The following is a 20,921-nucleotide window of genomic DNA, read 5'->3' as shown; positions in this document are numbered from 1 at the left end:
TTGACCTTGGCAGTTCGGCTTTCTGAGTAAGGGGAGTGGCGCCGATCAGTCTGTGGCTGTACCGGTTGCTTGATTGGAGTTCTATTGTCCTGGGAAAATGGGCCATTGAAATGCAAACGAGTGGGGGTTTCGATCAGGTCTGGTTATCTGCGTTTCAGATACACATAGGCTCTGTATCTGTCTGAGTCCTGGGTTGGCCATAATTCCCATGGTCCTTTGCAGGTGGCCTGTCCAAAGTCCGGTAATAATAGCTTCATTGAAAATTTGGAGGCAGTTTCTCCAACACTTCAGGTTGGGGGCAGGGTCAAGGGAAATGCTGATTCGGGGGAACCACAGATTTGAGCCAGGGAGGTGGGATGGAAATTTTCAGAAATGGGAGGAGAAGGGGATTAAGACACTGAAAGATTTGTTTCTTAGGGGTCGGTTTGCAGGATTAAAGGAGCTGGAAGTGAAGTATGGGCTGGAGCAGGGGGAAATGTTTAGATATATGCAGTTTCGAGATTTTGCCAGAAAGGAGATACAGAACTTCCCGGAGGAGCCGGCCTCCACATTGCTGGAAGAGGTGTTGACGACAGGGGGACTGGAGAAGGGGGCAGTGTCAGCGGTCTACAGAGCTATTTTGGAAGAGGAGAAGGCACCATTGGAAGGGATCAAAGCAAAGTGGGAGGCAGAGTTGGGAGAGGATATAGAGGAGGGGTTCTAGCGTGAGGTGCTCAGGAGAATGAATGCCTCCACCACGTGCGCGAGGTTGGAGCTGAGACAGCTGAAGGTGGTATACAGAGCGCACCTCACGAGGGAGAGGATGAGCCGATTCTTTGAAGGAGTAGAAGATGTGTGTGAACGTTGTGCGGGGGGAGGGGGGGGGGGTGCGCTAATCACGTTCATATGTTTTGGTCCTGTCTAAAGCTAGGGATTGGATTGGATTGGATTGGATTTGTTTATTGTCACGTGTACCGAGGTACAGTGAAAAGTATTTTTCTGTGAGCAGCTCAAAAGATCATTAAGTACATGAGAAGAAAAGGGAATAAAAGAAAATACATAATAGGGCAACACAACATATACAATGTAACTACATAAGCACTGGCATCGGATGAAGCATACAGGGTGTAGTGTTAATGAGGTCAGTCCATAAGAGGGTCATTTAGGAGTCTGGTGACAGTGGGGAAGAAGCTGTTTTTGAGTCTGTTCGTGTGTGTTCTCAGACTCCTGTATCTCCTGCCCGATGGAAGAAGTTGGAAGAGTGAGTAAGCCGGATGGGAGAACATAAGAACATAAGAACTAGGAACAGGAGTAGGCCATCTGGCCCCTCGAATCTGCTCCACCATTCAATGGGATCATGGCTGATCTTTGTGGACTCAGCTCCACTCTCCGGCCCGTACACCATATCCCCAAATCCCTTTACTCTTTAGAAAGGTATCTATCTTTTTCTTAAAAACGTTTAAAGAAGGAGCCTCAACTGCTTCACTGGGCAAGGAATTCCAGAGATTCACAACCCTTTGGGTGAAGAAGTTCCTCCTAAACTCGGTCCTAAATCTACTTCCCCTTATTTTGAGGCTATGCCCCCTAGTTCTGCTTTCCCCGACCAGTGGAAACAACCTGCTCGCATCTATCCTATCCATTCCCTTCATAATTTTATATGTTTCAATAAGATCCCCCCGCATCCTTCTAAACTCCAATGAGTACAGTCCCAGTCTACTCAACCTCTCGTCATAATCTAATCCCCTCAACTCTGGGATCAACCTAGTGAACCTCCTCTGCACTCCCTCCAGTGCCAGTACGTCCTTTCTCAGGTAAGGAGACCAAAACTGAACACAATACTCCAGATGTGGCCTCACCAACACCTTATACAATTGCAGCATAACCTCCCTAGTCTTGAACTCCATCCCTCTAGCAATGAAAGACAAAACTCGATAAGCCTTCTTAATCACCTGTTGCACCTGCACACCAACTTTTTGCGACTCGTGCACCGGCACACCCAGGTCCCTCTGCACAGCAGCATGTTTTAACATCTTACCGTATAAATAATAATCCATTCTGCTGTTATTCCTCCCAAAATGGATAGCCTCACACTTGGCAACATTGAATTCCATCTGCCAGACCCTAGCCCATTCACCTAACCTATTAAAATCCTTCTGCAGACTTCCGGTATCCTCTACACTCTCTGCTTTACCACTCATCTTAGTGTCGTCTGCAAACTTTGCCACATTGCACTTGGTCCCCAACTCCAAATCATCGATGCAAATTGTGAACAACTGCGGGCCCAACACTGATCCTTGAGGGACCCCACTAGTTACAGGTTGCCAACCAGTGAAACACCCATTTATCCCCACTCTCTGCTTTCTGTTAGTTAACCAATCCTCTACCCATGCTACCACTTTATCCTCAATGCCATGCATCTTTAGTTTATGCAGCAACCTTTTGTGTGGCACCTTGTCAAAAGCTTTCTGGAAATCCAGATATACCACATCCATTGGCTCCCCGTTATCTACTTCACTGGTAACGTCCTCAAACAATTCTACCAAATTAGTCAGACACGACCTACCCTTTATGAACCCATGCTGCGTCTGCCCAATGGGACAATTTCCCTCCAGGTGCCCCACTATTTCCTCCCTAATGATAGATTCCAGCATTTTCCCTACAACCGAAGTCAAGCTTACCGGCCTATAATTACCTGCTTTCTGCCGACCTCCTTTTTTAAACAGTGGTGTTAAGTTTGCTACTTTCCAATCCTCTGGGACCACCCCAGAGTCTAGTGAATTTTGATAAATTATCACTAGTGCGTTTACAATTTCCCTAGCCATCTCTTTTAAAACTCTGGGATGCATCCCATCAGGGCCAGGAGACTTGTCTACCTTTAGCCCCATTAGCTTGCCCAATACTGCCTCCTTAGTGATTACAATCATCTCAAGGTCCTCACCTATCATATCTTTATTTCCATCAGTCACTGGCATGTTATTTGTGTCTTCCACTGTGACGACTGACCCAAAAAACCTGTTCAGCTCCTCAGCCATTTCCCCGTCTCCTATTAAATCTCCCTTCTCATCTTCCAAAGGACCAATATTTACCTTTGCCACTCTTTTTTGTCTTATATATTTGTAGAAGCTTTTACTATCTGCTTTTATGTTCTGAGCAAGTTTACTTTCATAGTCTACCTTACTCTTCTTTATAGCTTTTTTTAGTAGCTTTCTGTTGTCCCCTAAAGACTTCCCAGTCCTCTAGTCTCCCACTAATTTTTGCCACTTTGTATATGTTTTCCTTCAATTTGATACTCTCCCTCACCTCCTTAGATATCCACGGTCGATTTTTCCCCTTTCTAACGTCTTTCTTTTTTGTCGGTATGAACCTTTCCTGAACACTGTGAAAGATCGCTCGGAAGGTTCTCCACTGTTTCTCAACTGCTTCACCATGAAGTCTTTGCTCCCAGTCTACCTTAGCTAGTTCTTCTCTCATCCCATTGTAATCGCCTTTGTTTAAGCACAAAACACTAGTGTTTGATTTTACCTTGTCATCCTCCAACTGTATTCTAAATTCCACCATATTGTGGTCACTCCTTCCAAGAGGATCCTGAACTATGAGATCATTAATCAATCCTGCCTCATTACACAGGACCAGATCTAGGACCGCTTGTTCCTTTGTAGGTTCCATTACATACTGTTCCAGGAAATTATCCCGGACACATTCTATAAACTCCTCCTCAAGGCTGCCTTTACCAACCTGGTTAAACCAATCGACATGCAGATTAAAATCTCCCATGATAACCGCTGTACCATTTCTACATGCATCCGTTATTTCTTTGCTTATTGCCTGCCCTACCATCCTGTTACTATTTGGTGGCCTATAGACTACTCCTATCAGTGACCATTTCGCCTTACTATTCCTGATTTCCACCCAAATTGATTCAACCTTGTCCTCCATAGCACCAATATCATCCCTTACTATTGCCCGGATGCCATCCTTAAACAACAAAGCTACACCACCGCCCTTACCGTCCATTCTATCCTTTCATATAGTCTGATACTCTTGGATATTTAACTCCCAGTCGTGACCATCTTTTAACCATGTTTCAGTAATGGCCACTAAATCATAGTCATTCACGATGATTTGCACCATCAACTCATTCACCTTATTCTGTATACTACGAACATTCAAGTAACGTACACTTATGCTGTTTTTTATGTCTTTGTTATGAATCCTAACACCTTGATCAGTAACTTTTCGCAAATTATTTTTCCTCTTACCCTTTCTCCTAATTTCCCTTGTCTTTGAACCCATATCTCTACATAATAACCTGTCACGTAACCTGCTGCCTTGCTCTCCATTAACCATTATACTGTCCATAGCTTTACCCTTCCCTTCCCCCCAACTTGATAGTTTAAAGTCCTTGTGACCAACCTATTTATCCTATTCGCTAGAACACAGGTCCCAGAATGGTTCAGGTGAAGACCGTCCCAACGGTACAGGTCCCTCCTGCCCCAGTACTGATGCCAATGCCCCATGAAATGGAATCCCTCTTTCCCGCACCACAGTGATCTTTGATTATGCTGCCCGCTTTCCCCAGGCAGCGGGCGGTGTAGATGGAGTCAATGGATGGGAGACAGGTTCGAGTGATGGACTGGGCGGTGTTCACGACTCTCTGAAGTTTCTTGCGGTCCTGGGCCGAGCCGTTGCCATACCAGGCTGTGATACAGCCCGATAGGATGCTTTCTATGGTGCATCTGTAAAAGTTGGTAAGGGTTAATGTGGACATGCCAAATTTCCTTAGTTTCCTGAGGAAGTATAGGCGCTGTTGTGCTTTCTTGGTGGTAGCGTCGACCTGGGTGGACCAGGACAGATTTTTGGAGATATGCACCCCTAGGAATTTGGAACTGCTAACCATCTCCACCTCGGCCCCGCTGATGCTGACAGGGGTGTGTACAGTACTTTGCTTCCTGAAGTCAATTACCAGGTCCCCACCTGCTTCAAGAAGACCACCATCATACCGGTACCAAAGAAGAACCAGGCAACGGGGACTACTGGAATTCTAGGGGATTACTGGAAGGAGGTTTTTAGGGTAATTTCTAAAGTGGTGCACGTGAAACTGGAGCCGGGCTCCCGGGAGGCCATATTCGGGGTGTCGGACCAGCCAGGGTTGGAAACGGGTGTGGAGGCAGATGTTGTATCCTTCGCCTTGTTGATCGCCCGAAGGCGGATCCTGATGGGATGGAGGGCAGCTTCTCCACCCTGTGCCCTGGCGTGGCGGGGGGACCTGTTGGAATTCTTGACTCTTGAGAAAGTTAAGTTTGAACTGAGGGGAAGGATGGAGGGGTTCTACAATTCATGGGCATTATTCATTATGCACTTTCAAGAACTGGATAACATCGAACATTAGTTGGGGCGGGTGGGAGGGTTGGGGGAAGGGGGGTGGTGTGTGTTAATGGTGACTATGGGTGATTCCTGATTCCTTTTTGTCAGTTGTTTATGTGAATATGCGGGCTAATGTTTGGTGGGAGGATGGGATCATTATTATTGATTTGGGGATTGACATATTTGTTACTGATTATTGTTCATTCCTGGTGGGTGTAAATTTGGGGAAAATGTGAAAAAGGAGGAGAATAAAGGAATGTTTTTAAAAAAAGAATTACCTGTCCAGATGTTCCCAGAAATCATTTTTTATTTACCTTAGAACAAGTTTAAAATTAATTTATAGCATTAAAATTCTCTGCATTACCAGATATCCAGTACAAAATAATACACTGAAGCTCAAGATTATTATGGCACATGACATCATTGCGTGGCAATACATTCCATATCAAAGGAGTCCATACATAACTGCATCCAAGGATAGTTTTCTGCACTGCATGAGGAGCTCATGTGGACTTGATCTGATTTAAACCTGCTACTCTGAGTGACTTTTTCAGTCCAACAGCTTGCTCCATCCCTTTAGCTCTACTCCAATTGATTGCAACAGAAACCTGGGCCTGACATTTCTCAACAGTCACATCTTATTCAAACTTCAACAATCAGAATGACAGTCCAGGATGAGTGACTGATGAAAAATTCCGCGGAAAATTAAATGGAATGAATTTCAAAATGAGCGCCACTCCAATGAATAATTCCTGACGCTCATTTAATCCAATCAGGATTTTGAACACTATGGGTGGTATTTAATGTAGGCGATGGGGGGGGGGGGGGGGGGGGGGGGGGGGGGGAGGGGAGGGGCGGGGGGGGGGGGGTCTCGCCCGCTGTCTGGGCAGTTCACCAGAGCTCTGCATCACCTCCCTTGGGGAAGGCCCACCCAATTGAGTGGCCAACAGTGGGCCTGCCCTGGGATCAAGGGGAACCTGGGACATAGGTCCGTCCCCTGGGAGCTGCTGGTCAATCAGATGGTGGCAGCTGTGTGCTGCAGACAGCGCCACCAGGGCAGTGGTGGCTGCTGTGTAGCACGGTAGCATAGTGGTTAGCACTGTGGCGTCACAGCACCAGGGTCCCAGGTTCGATTCCCTGCTGGGTCACTGTCTGTGTGGAGTCTGCATGTTCCCCCCGTGTGTGCGTGGGTTTCCTCCGGGTGCTCCGGTTTCCTCCCACAGTCCAAAGACGTGCAGGTTAGGTGGATTGGCCATGATAAATTGCCCTTAGTGTCCAAAAAAAGGTTAGGAGGGGTTATTTACGGGGATAGGGTGGAAGTGAGGCCTTAAGTGGGCCGGTGCAGACTCGATGGACCAAATGGTCTCCTTCTGCGCTGTATGTTCTATGTTTTATGTGAGCACTGCACCCACCTAAGATGAATTAACCTCAGGTGAATAAGGGCAAAGTGGGGGTTGCAGGAATAGGAGTAAGGGGGCTGGCAGCAATGGCAAAGGGGTGGCTCACAGCAGCAACCCCCCCACCCCTACGTCCGCCCCCAACTCCTTCCCAATACTGGAACCTTTCATCAGGCACTGAGTGCCTTTGAATGAGGGACCCTCCTGGAACCCCACAACCAACTCCATCAGTGTTTGTTTTTATGGCTTCCCATGTGGTGATTGCGCCACCCACCGCTGGTTGAATATCACTGCTGGCAGAATGGGGAACTAAGGTTGACATTAATTGCACATGTGTGATTATACAGTCAATTTGGGAAAATTACCCAGACCAGAATACTATCTCTGCATCAGTTTATTTTATGTATCCGGGTCCCTTTCACAATTTAAAAAGATTAGCTGTCCTCAAGACTCCAGTCCTGTGCCTCATCGATAGTTGCTGGATGCTTTAAAAAAGCCTAGGTTAGTTCACCCCACCTCAGAACACTGTGCAGGTGCAGTCAATGTGTGCTATGTCTGTCGAGGCTAAGCTTTGTCCATTGTGCTGGATAGAGCATTGGGCTGGAGCAAACTCCTGCGTTTAGACTTTCTGGCTGCTGTTTAGAAAGCAGTGGGAAGCTTCAACTTCAAGGTAAACAAGTAACTGGAAAGAAAAGTGGGCCACTTGGTTTCCAGCCTTGCTGCCAGGCCTCAACCAGACCATGTGGTTGGGAGCCCCCAACTGCCTCAATGCTGCTCATTGTTGAGAAGACTGAAGTCATTGTTTTAGACCCATTCCAAAAATTCTAAACCCTCACCATCAATTCCATCCTTGTTCTCAGCCCCAACCTGTATCTCAGGCTTAGCAACACTGTTTGCAACTTTAACATCTGTTCAACGCTGAGCTGAGTTACAAAAATCCTGGGCTGGATTCTCCGCACCCCGACCCCGAAACCGTGCCTGGCGCCGAGGCGGAGAATCCATTTCCCTGCATGGAATCGGGACCGGCGCCAGTTTCCCGATCCTGCGGGCCCCGAAAATCTAACACGGTACTGTCAGTTGGTATACTAGCATGGAGGCTGCGGACTCAGTCTGCGGCCTTCCTGATCGGGGTGGGCCGATCGGAGGGCAGGGGGGGTGGGGGGGTGGGGCCATATACTGGACCGGGCAATTTTTGGGCGGGCGGTGCGGGTCGGGCGCGCGGCCGATCGGGGACACTATGTTTAAGGTCAAGCTCCGTGGTCTGAGTCTGCCATGGAGCACGGCGCGGCCGCTGGATGTGTGGGGGCCCATATCTGCAAAAAAGCTGCTAGTTTTACGATGCTATCCCCCTGCAGGGCTATGAATATGTGGCCCTTTCACACCAGAAAAGCTGACGTGAAAGTCCACAGTTTTTACAATGGCGTGGGGACATAGTCCCAAAAACAGAGAATCCAACCCCCTATTCTTACAGCTTACCTCAGGAACATTTCTCATCTGTCCTACTTTAATCCATTTGTTGCCATAAGCCTTATATTTGCCTTTGTTCAGTGCCAGACTCAAGTTCTCCAAAGCTCTTTTTGATGGCCTTGCATCCACCGCCCTCTAAGTATTCAAACTTGACTAAATATCACCACCCACATCCCAGCTTGCAATAAACCCCACCTGACTGTCACTCCTTACTGACCTAAATGAGATAATTCCACTGCAATCGCTCAGGGAAAAAGGTTCACCATCACTTTAACAAGGCAACTAGCGGTGGGCAATATGTGTGCCCTTGTCAGCATTTCCCATGTCACAAGAACAAAATAAACAATTGGCTCACTGGTCCCCAATATTATAAATGTAAAATTCCTTTCCTTGCCTAAAAATCTCTTTGCATTCTCACTCTCCCGACTGTTGCAATCCCCTCCAGCCAGTATATCGCCCCAATGGACTGTTTATTCTACTCTGGTCTGTTGCATCAACTCTGCTGTCAGGCCAACAATGATAGCAGAACATTCAGTCTTCTAGATCCTAATTTTCGGAATTTGGTCCCCGGTTTCTTTGACTACCTTTGCTCTTTGGGCAGAATTATCCCAAGTCCCCGCCAGCCTATTCGATGATGGACGTGTGGGAAGAATACGGTGGCAGGACCACAAATCGGTTTCACGTGAAACAGGTTCAGAACAACCTGGTGGTGTGCAGATTTTGGGACTCACCCCAATGCAGGGGGCTCTCTCTGGAGTGCAGAATGGAGGCCGGTCGCATCCCTGGAATACCACAGCAGAGAGTGCATTGCAGGTGGATCTCCCAGGTTTGGTGCCCTGAAGGGTGTCCATCTTCCAGTCTCAGAATGCCCCTGCAGATGCATCATTGTTCTCTGGAGATCCATCTTCTGGTCTCACGGTTTCAGGAGGTCCACTGTCTTTCTTCAATGATGGCCAGTGATATTGAATGCCTTTTCAATAAAGCACCTGGCCATGACACCCATCCAGACATGCCCCGCCATTGAATGCGGCATAAAACACCTGGGTGTAGAATTAATAATGTTGAGGCTGGAAAATTTGGCATGTTTTCCCGTCAGCCTGAGCAGCGGTGCAGAGATTTTCCAGCCCTTCCCACCGACAGGATCTTCTGATCCAGCCGAAGGTGCCCCCCCCCCACATGGCCGGTTCCCCGGCGGTGCAGCCAGTGAGCAATGCAAATGGCAATTAACTACGGTCGGACCGGAAGATCCCGCCGGTGGCCAATGGCTAACCACATCCGCCGGGGAAAAACATACTGTGAGGAGGCCGGAAAATCTCAGACTTTGGGCCGGATTCTCCATTGCAGAGACGCTGACGCTGGGACTGAATTGGGTGAGTTTTATGGCCCCGATTCAGGACATCCTAATGGGCTAGCACCGGCACCATGTGAAACTAGTGCAATTCCAACAAACGCGGGCGGGGTCGGGAGCGGCACTGGAGGGCCTGAAAAGCAGGAGCTGCTTATAGGCACTCCACTGCCCACACACCCTCATCCCAGCCAAGAAGGTGGCATTGGTTGCGCTGGAGCACGCCCATCATGTTGTGAGGTCAGCTGCGGCCAGAGGGTACATTGGGGGGTGGCCTGGGGAGGCACTAATATGACCCATGGCGCTAGGTTCCCAGTGGGCAGTCAGCAGCATGCACAGCTGCATAGCTGCCCTGCAGGCCGTGGAAATGGTGGTCCGTGCCCATCCGCCCCAACCCCAAGGACCACCTTCTGGCTACCTTCCGTTACTTCCCCTGGCCCTGGCAGCAGCCCCCGGCCAGCAGCACAACTATCAGCAAGCATAAATTCTAGGATTCTATAGTGATGTTGGACCCTTTTCACACCCCTCTCTCTCTCTCAGCAGCCACGGTGCCTGTTCCCCGATATTTAAAAAATACATTTAGAGTACCCAATTCATTTTTTCCAATTAAGGGACAATTTAGCATGGCCAATCCACCTAGCCTGCACATCTTTGGGTTGTGGGGGCAAAACCCACACAGACACGGGAAGAATCTGCAAACTCCACACGGACAGTGACCCAGGGCCGCGACTGAACCTGGGACCTCGGCGGTGTGAGGCAGCAGTGCTAACCATGTGCAACCATGCTGCCCCTGTTTCCCGATTTTAAATACTACAAGTGAACCTCGCCGTCGGTAATTCCTCCTGGTGGAGGCGGAGCATCGTGGGTCGAGCCTGTTAATGATATGCTAATGGTGTTTACTGTACAATTTGCATACCTGTGCCAGCATGGGGCATGGAACGCATTCACCCTGCTGTCGAGTCACTGGAGTATGGCATTCTGTCGCGCGCACAGCACCAATTTCGATTTTCTACAATTCTCTGCCCGATCACATTTCCCAATGCCGGCGTCGCTGGACGGAGAATCCAGCCCTTTGTCTTTTAAAAAGATATCACTTTGACAAAGCAGTCTCTGCATTTCTTTCTTGCTTGCTTTCTTGCTTTCTCATTCACCTCATCCCTATCTATGAAGCCCCTTGGTGCATTCTTTTATGTTGAAAGTGCTGCTGATGTTTCTTGTTCAGCTATATTCATATACAGAATTTGAATTGTACTTCTAGATATCCCTTCAATAAAAAGTTTAAATAAAATGGCGAAGAGGGAAATAAACATCCTGCATTCTTGGCAGTCTAGGTGGAATCATTGGTAAATCTTGTTTATTTTGTCTTTCTAATGTTGCCCTGAGTATTCCTTTAATTTACATAGCAAGCTGTCTTCTCTTGACAGCAGTGGCCTGACAGACATCCCCACAGGCCCATCAGTCAGGTTCAGTGCTCGTTGGAAGTGCGCATTTACCTACATTTTTTTTTTTTTTAATAGTGTTGGTAGTAACTAGAAAATTAGGTGGAGAATATCTCATGCAGCACTAATACAAAGCAGCTTCTCATTAAAGTATTTGTCTTCACACGAGTGAGTGGCATCAAGTCGTTTTTATATTGCTGTACATTAAGCTCAGCCCGATCTTTGTTGGAATTCCTGATGTGTGATAACACAAGGCTAATTTTGTAATTGTTTGTCACTAGATAATTGGAACTTTAACAATGTGCAGCACTTTGTGTACCACTTCAGGGAATAACATTTCTGTTATTAATTGATTGAAAGTCAAGTTTTAGTTAACCCACTAACAAAAATTGAAATTGCACATTTCAAAGCCAATATGCCCACCAATTCCTCACTGGTGTGGGGAGTTACAAAGAGAGAGAGAGAAAAGTAACATCCATCCTCCTATTTTCTGTTAACAGAGGAATTTCACTCAAGTTTTGAATGCAGTCCGATTGCTAAGGAACTTAATGATTGTGCACTGTGATCACTAAATACAGATATATTAGGAAAATTCTACTCCTGAGGAAGAGTTCATAGGCTAGGCATTAATAAACAAATAATCTGACATTTTCTAATGCCCAAATGCATTGTCATACTGTCATCAAATCTTATTAGCACAGGGCTAAATCGCTGGCTTTGAAAGCAGACCAAGGCAGGCCAGCAGCACGGTTCAATTCCCGTAACAGCCTCCCCGAACAGGCGGCGGGATGTGGCGACTAGGGGCTTTTCACAGTAACTTCATTTGAAGCCTACTTGTGACAATAAGCGATTTTCATTTCATTTTCATTGAAGGTGAGTTCATGATCTGTAGCATACTTGGAAATATCTGCTGACTTTGGCATGGGCAAGGTTCAAAATATATCCACCGGTCCCCTTCCAAATCTGTACTCACTCCGAATTATTCACAACTGTCAGCGCATGCTGATGGCAGCTGCTGCACCTCCGTAAATTTTGTTCAGTTGTTGGCGGGTCACCTTAATTTGGCTTGAACAATTCTTACTTTCATTTCTCATGCAGAATTCTGTTTCCAAACTTTCCTTTTCATTCATCCATATTTTCGTGCCCGTTGTGGTAGTCTGTGTAGAGGTATTATGGCACTTGGTAATGCTGGAACACCATTGGTAGATATTGTATGCTTCCTATTTGGTCAAGCTGTATGGTATCTCCGCCCTGCAAGGTGGGGTATAAGAGCCCATGCCGCCCCAGCAGCCTTCATTCTGTATCTGAGCTGCTGGGGGAAACATCTAACTTATTAAAGCCTTCAGTTGGACTACAACCTCGCTTTTATGGTCATTGATCGTGCATCAATTTAATAAGCTAGATTTAAAAGGATGGAGCTCCGAATCAAGCCGGAGTGTCTGCAACTCAGCCCTCATGCGGTGAACTCAGCGGCAATCTTCAAGCACTGGCTGGCGTGTTTTAAAGGATATCTCGGAATGGCCGAAAACACACCCACGGGAGAGCAGAAAATGCAAGTCCTGCACTCGAGGGTAAGCCCGGAGATTTACACCCTCATCGAGGAAGCGGAAGACTTCGATACAGCAATAGAGCTGCTAAAAGGACATTATAATCGACCGGTAAACCAGGTCTATTCCCGACGTCTGATAGCAACGAGGTGACAAATCCCTGGGGAATCGCTGGAAGAATTCTACCGTCACCCCTGGTGTTGGGGAGAAACTGCAGCTGCCCACAAGTTTCGACGAGCGAACACACAGAACTCTTGGTTCGGGACACTTTTGTGGCAGGTATGCTGTCCTCCCAAATCCGCCAGCGATTGCTGGAAAAAGACACTCGAGGTCTCAAGGAGGCACGGGCCCTTACAGGCTCCCTGGATGTGGCCTCCAGAAACGCCCGCGCTCACGTTCCCGACCACGCGGCAGCCTCCTGGGCAGCGTGGAACCCCTCCGCAGCCGATCCCGAGGCATCCCCCTTCCCCCCACAAGCTTGTGCTGCAAGGCAGCCTGGCAACCACGGGGGGCCCCGCTGCTACCTTTGCGGGCAGGCCAAGCACCCCCGGCAGTGCTGCTCGGCCCACGCATCCACCTGCAAGGGATGCGTTAAGAAGGGCCACTTGGTGGTGGTATGCCAGGCCCGTGCAGTCGGCGAATGCGGACTGCCACCACAAACCTCTCCACGATCCCCGGGCGGCCAGCGGGTGCCACCATCTTCTTACTCCAGGGCCACGTGCGGCCCCTGGGTGCCACCATCTTGTAAGCGGCCACCAGGCTCGATGGATGGGCGCCGCCATTTTGTGCTCCCCAGCCATGTGCGACCAATGGGAGCCGCCATCTTGGATGGACTCCCAGGACCCCAGCTCGGCTGACCTACCGCCAGAAGAGAACACTCAACTGCTGAGATTAGCCTCGGTGACCCTGGATCAGTCCCGGCCTCGAACACTCTCAACTGCTACAACAACTGTACTTATCAACGGGCACAAGACGTCCTGCTTAATCGACTCTGGGAGCACAGAGAACGTCATATACCCCGACACGGTAAGGCGCTGTTCTCTCCTCGTCTACCCCTGGCCTCCGGTTCCCTCTCAGTTGAGATAAAGGGGTTTTGTGTAGCAAACATCACAGTCCAGGGAAGGGAGTTAAAAAATTACCGGCTCAACGTCCTTCCCCACCTCTGCGCAGCCACACTCCTAGGTTTACACTCCAGTGTAATCTCAAAAGTCTAACTTTCAAATTTGGCGGTCCTATACAACCCCCCCCCTCACTGTCTGTGGCCTCGCGACCCTCAAGGTTGACCCGCCTTCCCTGTTTGCGAACCTCACCACGGATTGCAAACCCATCGCCACCAGGAGCAGACGGTACAGTGCCCAGGATCGGATCTTTATTAGGTCAGAGGTCCAAAGGCTACTGAGGGAAGTGTCATGGTATTCAAACACACACATCATGATAGACACACCAACAGACAAATCAGAACACACAACACCACAACCAATCACAGACAAGGACAGGGACAGTATAAAAGGACAAACACGACACCTGGTGGCCAGTATTAGCTGGAGACCAGGACAAGGACAGACCTGTTACACTACACACTCAGGGAGACACAACGTGCAGAGTATCCAGAACGAACTGTATATAGAAGTTAAAATAAAATAGAGTTGTACCAAATACAACTGTGTTGGTTCATCTGTGCATCAGAGCACCCAACACCACATGGTACAGGAGTGGATCGATACCTGCCGGCATACCTCAGTGTACAGAGACAACCAGCAGTACCCAGGCAAGATGTATTGGCTCCCGGTTCCGCAGCCGTTCCAGTGCCACGGCGATCTCCGCGAAAACTGGCGGCGATTCCGGCAAGTGTTTGAATTGTTCCTGGTGGCAGCTGAACTCAAAGACCTGGATGATAATGAAAAAATTGAATTTCTCCTCACCATCGCCGGTGCAAGAGCAAAAGAAATCTTCACAAGGTTTAGGTTTTTCAGGAGGCAACAAAGGTACGATTACCAGGCAGTCCAGGCAAGTACTGTGAGGAAAACGCACTCCAATCGGCAAGTAAAGGTAAGAAAAGCGGCAGTACTCACCTCGTGGCCGGGATCCCGGAGGCCGAATTCCCAGAGGCCAAAATCCTGGGCCTGAGAGAGAGTTGGGTCGAGGTTGGTGGCCATCTTGCTAAAGGTATCACGCTAGCACAGTTACGCGAGCAGTGCGCAGAACCGGAAGTTTCGTTTGCGCATGCGCAGTCAAGAAAACGGCCATCGGTAAAGGAACAGCGATCTGCGCAGTCGCTTCCTACGTGCTACACACCGAGCGCCAGGATGTCAGAGGCCCCAGACTGCACCAATTTAAAGGGGAAACGTCCCAAAGCCAATTTAAAAGGGAAACGTCCCAAATCAAAAAAACAAAAATCTGTTAAAGCTGTAAAACAACCTTCCCTCACCTGGAATGACAGCACATTGCCGCAAATTGACCCAGGAGATGAATTTGACCTCCGATGAACCCTACAACAAGCAGTTACCTACGCACAAGCCGATGATTCCGACCTCGAATACTTCAACACCGATCTTTACATTTTTTCTGGACCTCGCGAGCCCAATGACAGCTCCATAGTCCTAGACGACTACGATCCGATTATCCATTGTACCACACTAACCCCAGAGATTAAGCAGTTATGTCTGGGGAGTATAATGTGGGCAATTGAGAACAGTAAAAGAGAGACTGTGACTATGCCAGTCCCAGTAAAATCAGACCCAGAGACTATGAAGGCATGTACATTAGACAAAGATACATATGAGGTAACTGAGAAGAAAATTGAAATGGAATGTTCTTTGGAAAATAGTACAATGTCGAAAGAAACATTGGATCCTACATTCGAGACCATACATATGGGAGAATTTGAGGGTAATAAACAAGGGGCGTCATTCTCCGACCCCCCGCCGGGTCGGAGAATGGCCGTTGGCCGCCGTGAATCCCGCCCCCGCCCCCGCCGAAGTCTCCGAAGGGAGAAAAGTCGGCGGGGCGTTAATGGCGCCGCTGCCACGGAGAATGTCACGGGTCTGCGCAAGGCAGCCGATTTTCGGCCTGCCGATATTCTCCCTTCCGGATGGGCCGAAGTCCCGTCGACGTGATGACCGTTCACGTCGACGTCAATCAAACCTCCTTTTCATCGGCGTGACCCGGTGCTCCAGGCTCACGCCGACCAGCGAGGAGGTGAGTGATGGCCTGGGGGGTTGGCTCTGGGCAGGAAATGGCGTGGCCGCAGACTGATTGCGTGAGGAGAGGTGTGTCTCGGCTTGTGTGTGTGTGCGGCGGGGGGGGGGGGTGGTTAGAGTAGGCTGGGCTCCGGGGGAGTGCCGGGAGGGGGTCCGTGCCGGGTTGGAGGTTGGGGGTTGTGGAGGGGGTCCGTGCCGGGGTGGAGGTTGGGGGGGGTCCGTGCTGGGGTGGAGGTTGGGGAGGGGGTCCGTGCCGGGGTGGAGGTTGGGGGGGGGGGTCCGTGCTGGGGTGGAGGTTGGGGTGGGGGTCCGTGCCGGGGTGGAGGTTGGGGAGGGGGTCCGTGCCGGGGTGGAGGTTGGGGGGGGGTCCGTGCTGGGGTGGAGGTTGGGGGTTGGGGAGGGGGTCCGTGCCGGGGTGGAGGTTGGGGGGGGGGTCCGTGCTGGGGTGGAGGTTGGGGGTTGGGGAGGGGGTCCGTGCCGGGGTGGAGGTTGGGGGGGGGGGTCCATGCTGGGGTGGAGGTTGGGGGTTGGGGAGGGGGTCCGTGCCGGGGTGGATGTTGGGGGGGTGGTCCGTGCTGGGGTGGAGGTTGGGGGTTGGGGAGGGGGTCCGTGCCGGGGTGGAGGTTGGGGGGGGGTCCGTGCTGGGGTGGAGGTTGGGGAGGGGGTCCGTGCCGGGGTGGAGGTTGGGGGGGGGTCCGTGCTGGGGTGGAGGTTGGGGGCTGGGGAGGGGGTCCGTGCCGAGGTGGAGGTTGGGGAGGGGGTCCGTGCCGGGGTGGAGTTTGGGGGGGGGGTCCGTGCTGGGGTGGAGGTTGGGGAAGGGGTCCGTGCCGGGGTGGAGGTTGGGGGGGGGGGTCCGTGCTGGGGTGGAGGTTGGGGAGGGGGTCCGTGCCGGGGTGGAGGTTGGGGAGGGGGTCCGTGCCGCGGTGGAGGTTGGGGGGGGGGTCCGTGCTGGGGTGGAGGTTGGGGAGGCGGTCCGTGCCGGGGTGGAGGTTGGGGGGGGGGGTCCGTGCTGGGGTGGAGGTTGGGGAGGGGGTCCGTGCCGGGGTGGAGGTTGGGGGGGTTCCGTGCTGGGGTGGAGGTTGGGGAGGGGGTCCGTGCTGGGGTGGAGGTTGGGGGGGGGGGGTCCGTGCTGGGGTGGAGGTTGGGGGGGGGTCCGTGCTGGGGTGGAGGTTGGGGAGGGGGTCCGTGCCGGGGTGGAGGTTGGGGGGGGGGTCCGTGCTGGGGTGGAGGTTGGGGGTTGGGGAGGGGGTCCGTGCCGGGGTGGAGGTTGGGGGGGGGTCCGTGCTGGGGTGGAGGTTGGGGGTTGAGGAGGGGGTCCGTGCCGGGGTGGAGGTTGGGGGGGGGGTCCGTGCTGGGGTGGAGGTTGGGGGTTGGGGAGGGGGTCCGTGCCGGGGTGGGTGATGGGAGGGCAAATGAGTTGGTCCACCTGGCCAGGTGCCAGCCTCCAACAGTTGGACCCATGCGGTCCATGCCACCTGGCTGGGGGGAGGAGGGGATATGGGCAATGATGACATGTCGTCGTTCCCCTCCCCCCCACCAGGCCGTCATGTTTTCAGACCATCCAGCGATGTTGGCCGCCGTGGTGGCAGCCGCTCATGTCTATGTTGCCCTGGATGAGGAGGAGGAGGAGCGTGCCAGAGAGGCGGCGCAGGCTGCCACAGAGGGGCAGGCGGCAGCCGCCCAGGCTGGAGGGACACCTGACCGACAGGACGAGGAGGGGGAGGAGGACGTCGTGGCCCTACGGCAACGGAGGCACCCGAGGGCGCCCCGTGTGTACCGGCCCCGGCAGTCATACCAGGACCTCACGGACCAGGAATGCAGGAGGAGACTCCGGATGAGCCGGGAAACCGTGGCACACATCTGCCACCTGCTGGCACACCTGTCACCGCGTGGCACTGGCGGGGGACACCCTCTCCCCGTGTCCGTCAAGGTTACGGTGGCCCTGAACTTTTATGCAACGGGGTCATTCCAGGCACCGAGTGGGGACCTGTCCGGCAAATCGCAGACATCGGTGCATCGGTGCATCCGGGCAGTGACAGATGCCCTTTATGCCATGGCGCACCGCTACATCCGCTTCCCCGTGGACCGGGCCAGCCAAGATGCCCGGGCCGTGGGCTTCTCTGCCGTTGCCGGGTTCCCGATGGTCCAGGGCGCGATTGATGGGATGCACGTCGCCGTGCGGCCACCTGCAGAGAACAGGGCCGTGTTCACTAATAGGAAGGGGACCTATTCAATGAACGTACAGGTGGTCTGCGACCACCGCATGATGATCCTGCACGTCTGCGCCCGTCACCCAGGCAGTGTACACGACTCATTCGTGTTGTCGCGGTCATCCATCCCCGGCATGTACGAGGGACGCCATCCCCGGCTGAGGGGCTGGTTGCTGGGTGACAGGGGCTACCCATTGCGATCGTGGCGGATGACGCCTATACGGAGGCCACGCAATGAGGCGGAGAACCGCTACAATGATGCCCATGTAGCGACAAGGGGAGTGATCGAGAGGTGCTTTGGCGTGCTGAAGATGCGTTTCAGGTGCCTGGACCTCTCTGGGGGCGCCCTCCAGTATCGGTCAGATAGGGTCGGCCGCATCATTGTGGTGTGCTGCGTCCTGCACAACATAGCCCAGCAGAGGGGCGATGTGCCGCAGGCAGAGGAGGGCGGAGTGGAGGAGCAGCAGGAAGAGGCCCAGTCCTCCCCAGATGAGGGGGATGGGGGCAATGGTCAGGGCAGACGGGGTAGACACAGGCGGGTGGCTGTCCACCGTTACCGGCTGGCCCAGCGGGCACAGGACAGACTGATAGACGCCCGTTTCACTGACTAGATGGGCGTGGGAATCGGGTAGTATGGCCACAGACCGCACACCATGACAACAGCCGACCACCCACACCCCCCACCCATCCACCCACCCAGCACCCTCACCCCCCTCCCCAACCCCACACACCCCACCCGCATGCACACCACCCCCCCACCCCCAATTGCCGATCCACCGGCGGCACAACGGGCCGGGCTCACCCAGTTGCGGGTGGACGCGTGTCTATCGCAGGCCATGGAGGATGATGACAACCCGCCTCCGATGAGCTCCTGGCTCTACATCGTTGGACTATGTCTGACCCATGGCCACAGTACCACCATCCACCCGGACCATCCCTGCATGCGGCTGTGACACTGCAGCGCACGGTCCCGTCCTCTGCCCGGGGGATGTTGATGGCGGCCCAGGGGGAAGGGGGCAGATTCACCTGGGGCTGAGGTAAGACCACCCGTAACACACACACTTGCGCTCAACGTACATGACACGCCCGCACACTTTGGACAGAGCACAAAGGCAGCTTCGGTAGGTGTAACATTGACTTTAATAACCAAAGGAGTTCATGCACGTGCCCTAGCCCCTAAAACTCATCTGTGCCCTGCACCCGTGCCAACTTACTCAGTGTCTAATTGTTTGGCCTTATGGGCCCTTTGACTACGTCTACGTGGTTCCCCAGACGGTACAGCAGAACTGGAGGTGGACTCCTGTGATTCCTGCCCTCTGACACCGGATCCCTTTGGCGGCCGTTTCCTGAGGCGTCCTGGCCTAGATGGGCCAGGCTGCGGCCCGGGCGACTGGGATGGCGAGCTGCCAGCCTGTCCTGCCCGTTGCCCACCAGATGCACCTGGGACGGAAGGGGGGGAGTCCGAGGTGTCGCGGTGTACCGGGACCTCCCCTACAGAGGGAGCCGGGACGGACCACACCACCTCCTCCTCCCTCGGGATGCCCGATGACCCCCAGGCCTCTACATGGGTGGGGGATGCGAATGGACTGGCCATCCGACGCGCCCCCGACATCTGGCGCTGCCAGTCCTGGAGGCCCGTGCTGGTATCGACAGGGGTCTGCAGGTTTGCAGCCATGGAGCCCAGGGGGTTGTCGAACCCTGTCTGCGACAGTGCGACGCCAGCTCGCACATGGCCACTGGCGCCGATGCCCTCAGCGATGGCCTGCTGAGACTGGGCCATGGCCTGCAGAGACTGGGCTATGGCCTGCTGAGACTGGGCCATGGCCTGCTGAGACTGGGCCATGGCCTGCTGAGACTGGGCTATGGCGTTGAGCGCCTCTGCCATCTGGCGCTGGCACTGGCTCATGGCCTCCTGTGAGAGGGCGGCCATTTCCTGGGCCACAGACGCCGCCTGCACGGAAGGCCCCAGGCCTCGCAAACCGTTCCCCATGTCTGACACCGTCGCACCCATTGCCTCCACCGCGGACGCCACCCGTGCGGTGTCAGCCTGGGTGGCACGCATGACCGGGACCACTCCCAGCTCCTGGACGCGGGTGGACTCCTCCACCTGCGACCGCAGCCGCCGCAAGCCACACGTCACCCTATTCGCTCGTCTCCGTGTCGGTGGTTGCATCGGATCTATGTGTGGGTGTGGTAACTGCAGGAACCCGGGATCCATCTGGGCGGCAGATGTTCGCTTGGCCTGGGCTGCCCTCCGACCGCCCGGTCCCTCTGCTGCTCCTACCTCCACCTGCTGTACCGGGACGGCTGTGTTGTGCGCACCAGTGAGTGTACCAGACGCCTCATCACTAAAGTGCCCAACCGTGGTGAGTGTTTCTGCGATGGTGGAGGGTGTTGGTGACAGCAGTGGTGTTGTGTCGTGCTCTTCGTCCCACTCTGAGTCCATGGCACTTTGGGGTGGGGGTTCGTCTCCACCCATCCACTCTGAGTCACTGTCCGGTATTTCGTCTTCCCGGGTAGGGGTGTCCTGGGTAGTGCTGTCCCGGGTAGTGCTGTCCCGGGTAGTGCTGTCCCGGGTAGGGGTGTCCTGGGTAGTGGTGTCCCGGGTAGGGGTGTCCTGGATAGTGGTGTCCTGGGTAGTGGTGTCCTGGCTCGGATGTGACGGGGGCCTGTGGCTGCCCCCCTCATCGCTGGGTGGTCGCTCCCGCACGTGACGGGGGTGTCGACTCCCTGTTGCTCCAGGTCTCTCCGTCTCCCGTGGTGTGCGAGGGGCATCCTGCGGGCGTCGCATGCTGGAGGGTGCGGGTCTCTCCGTCTCCCGTGGTCTCCGAGGGGCATCCTGCGGGCGTCGCATGCTGGAGGGTGCGGGTCTCTCCGTCCCCTGTGGTCTCCGAGGGGCATCCTGCGGGCGTCGCATGCTGGAGGGTGCGGGTCTCTCCGTCTCCCGTGGTCTCCGAGGGGCATCCTGCGGGC

The sequence above is a fragment of the Scyliorhinus torazame genome, chromosome 16 (assembly GCF_047496885.1).
Source record: "Scyliorhinus torazame isolate Kashiwa2021f chromosome 16, sScyTor2.1, whole genome shotgun sequence".
Classification (NCBI taxonomy): Eukaryota; Metazoa; Chordata; class Chondrichthyes; order Carcharhiniformes; family Scyliorhinidae; genus Scyliorhinus; species Scyliorhinus torazame.
The sequence above is the reverse complement of the archived record's forward strand: the minus strand, read 5'-3'. Positions refer to the sequence as shown.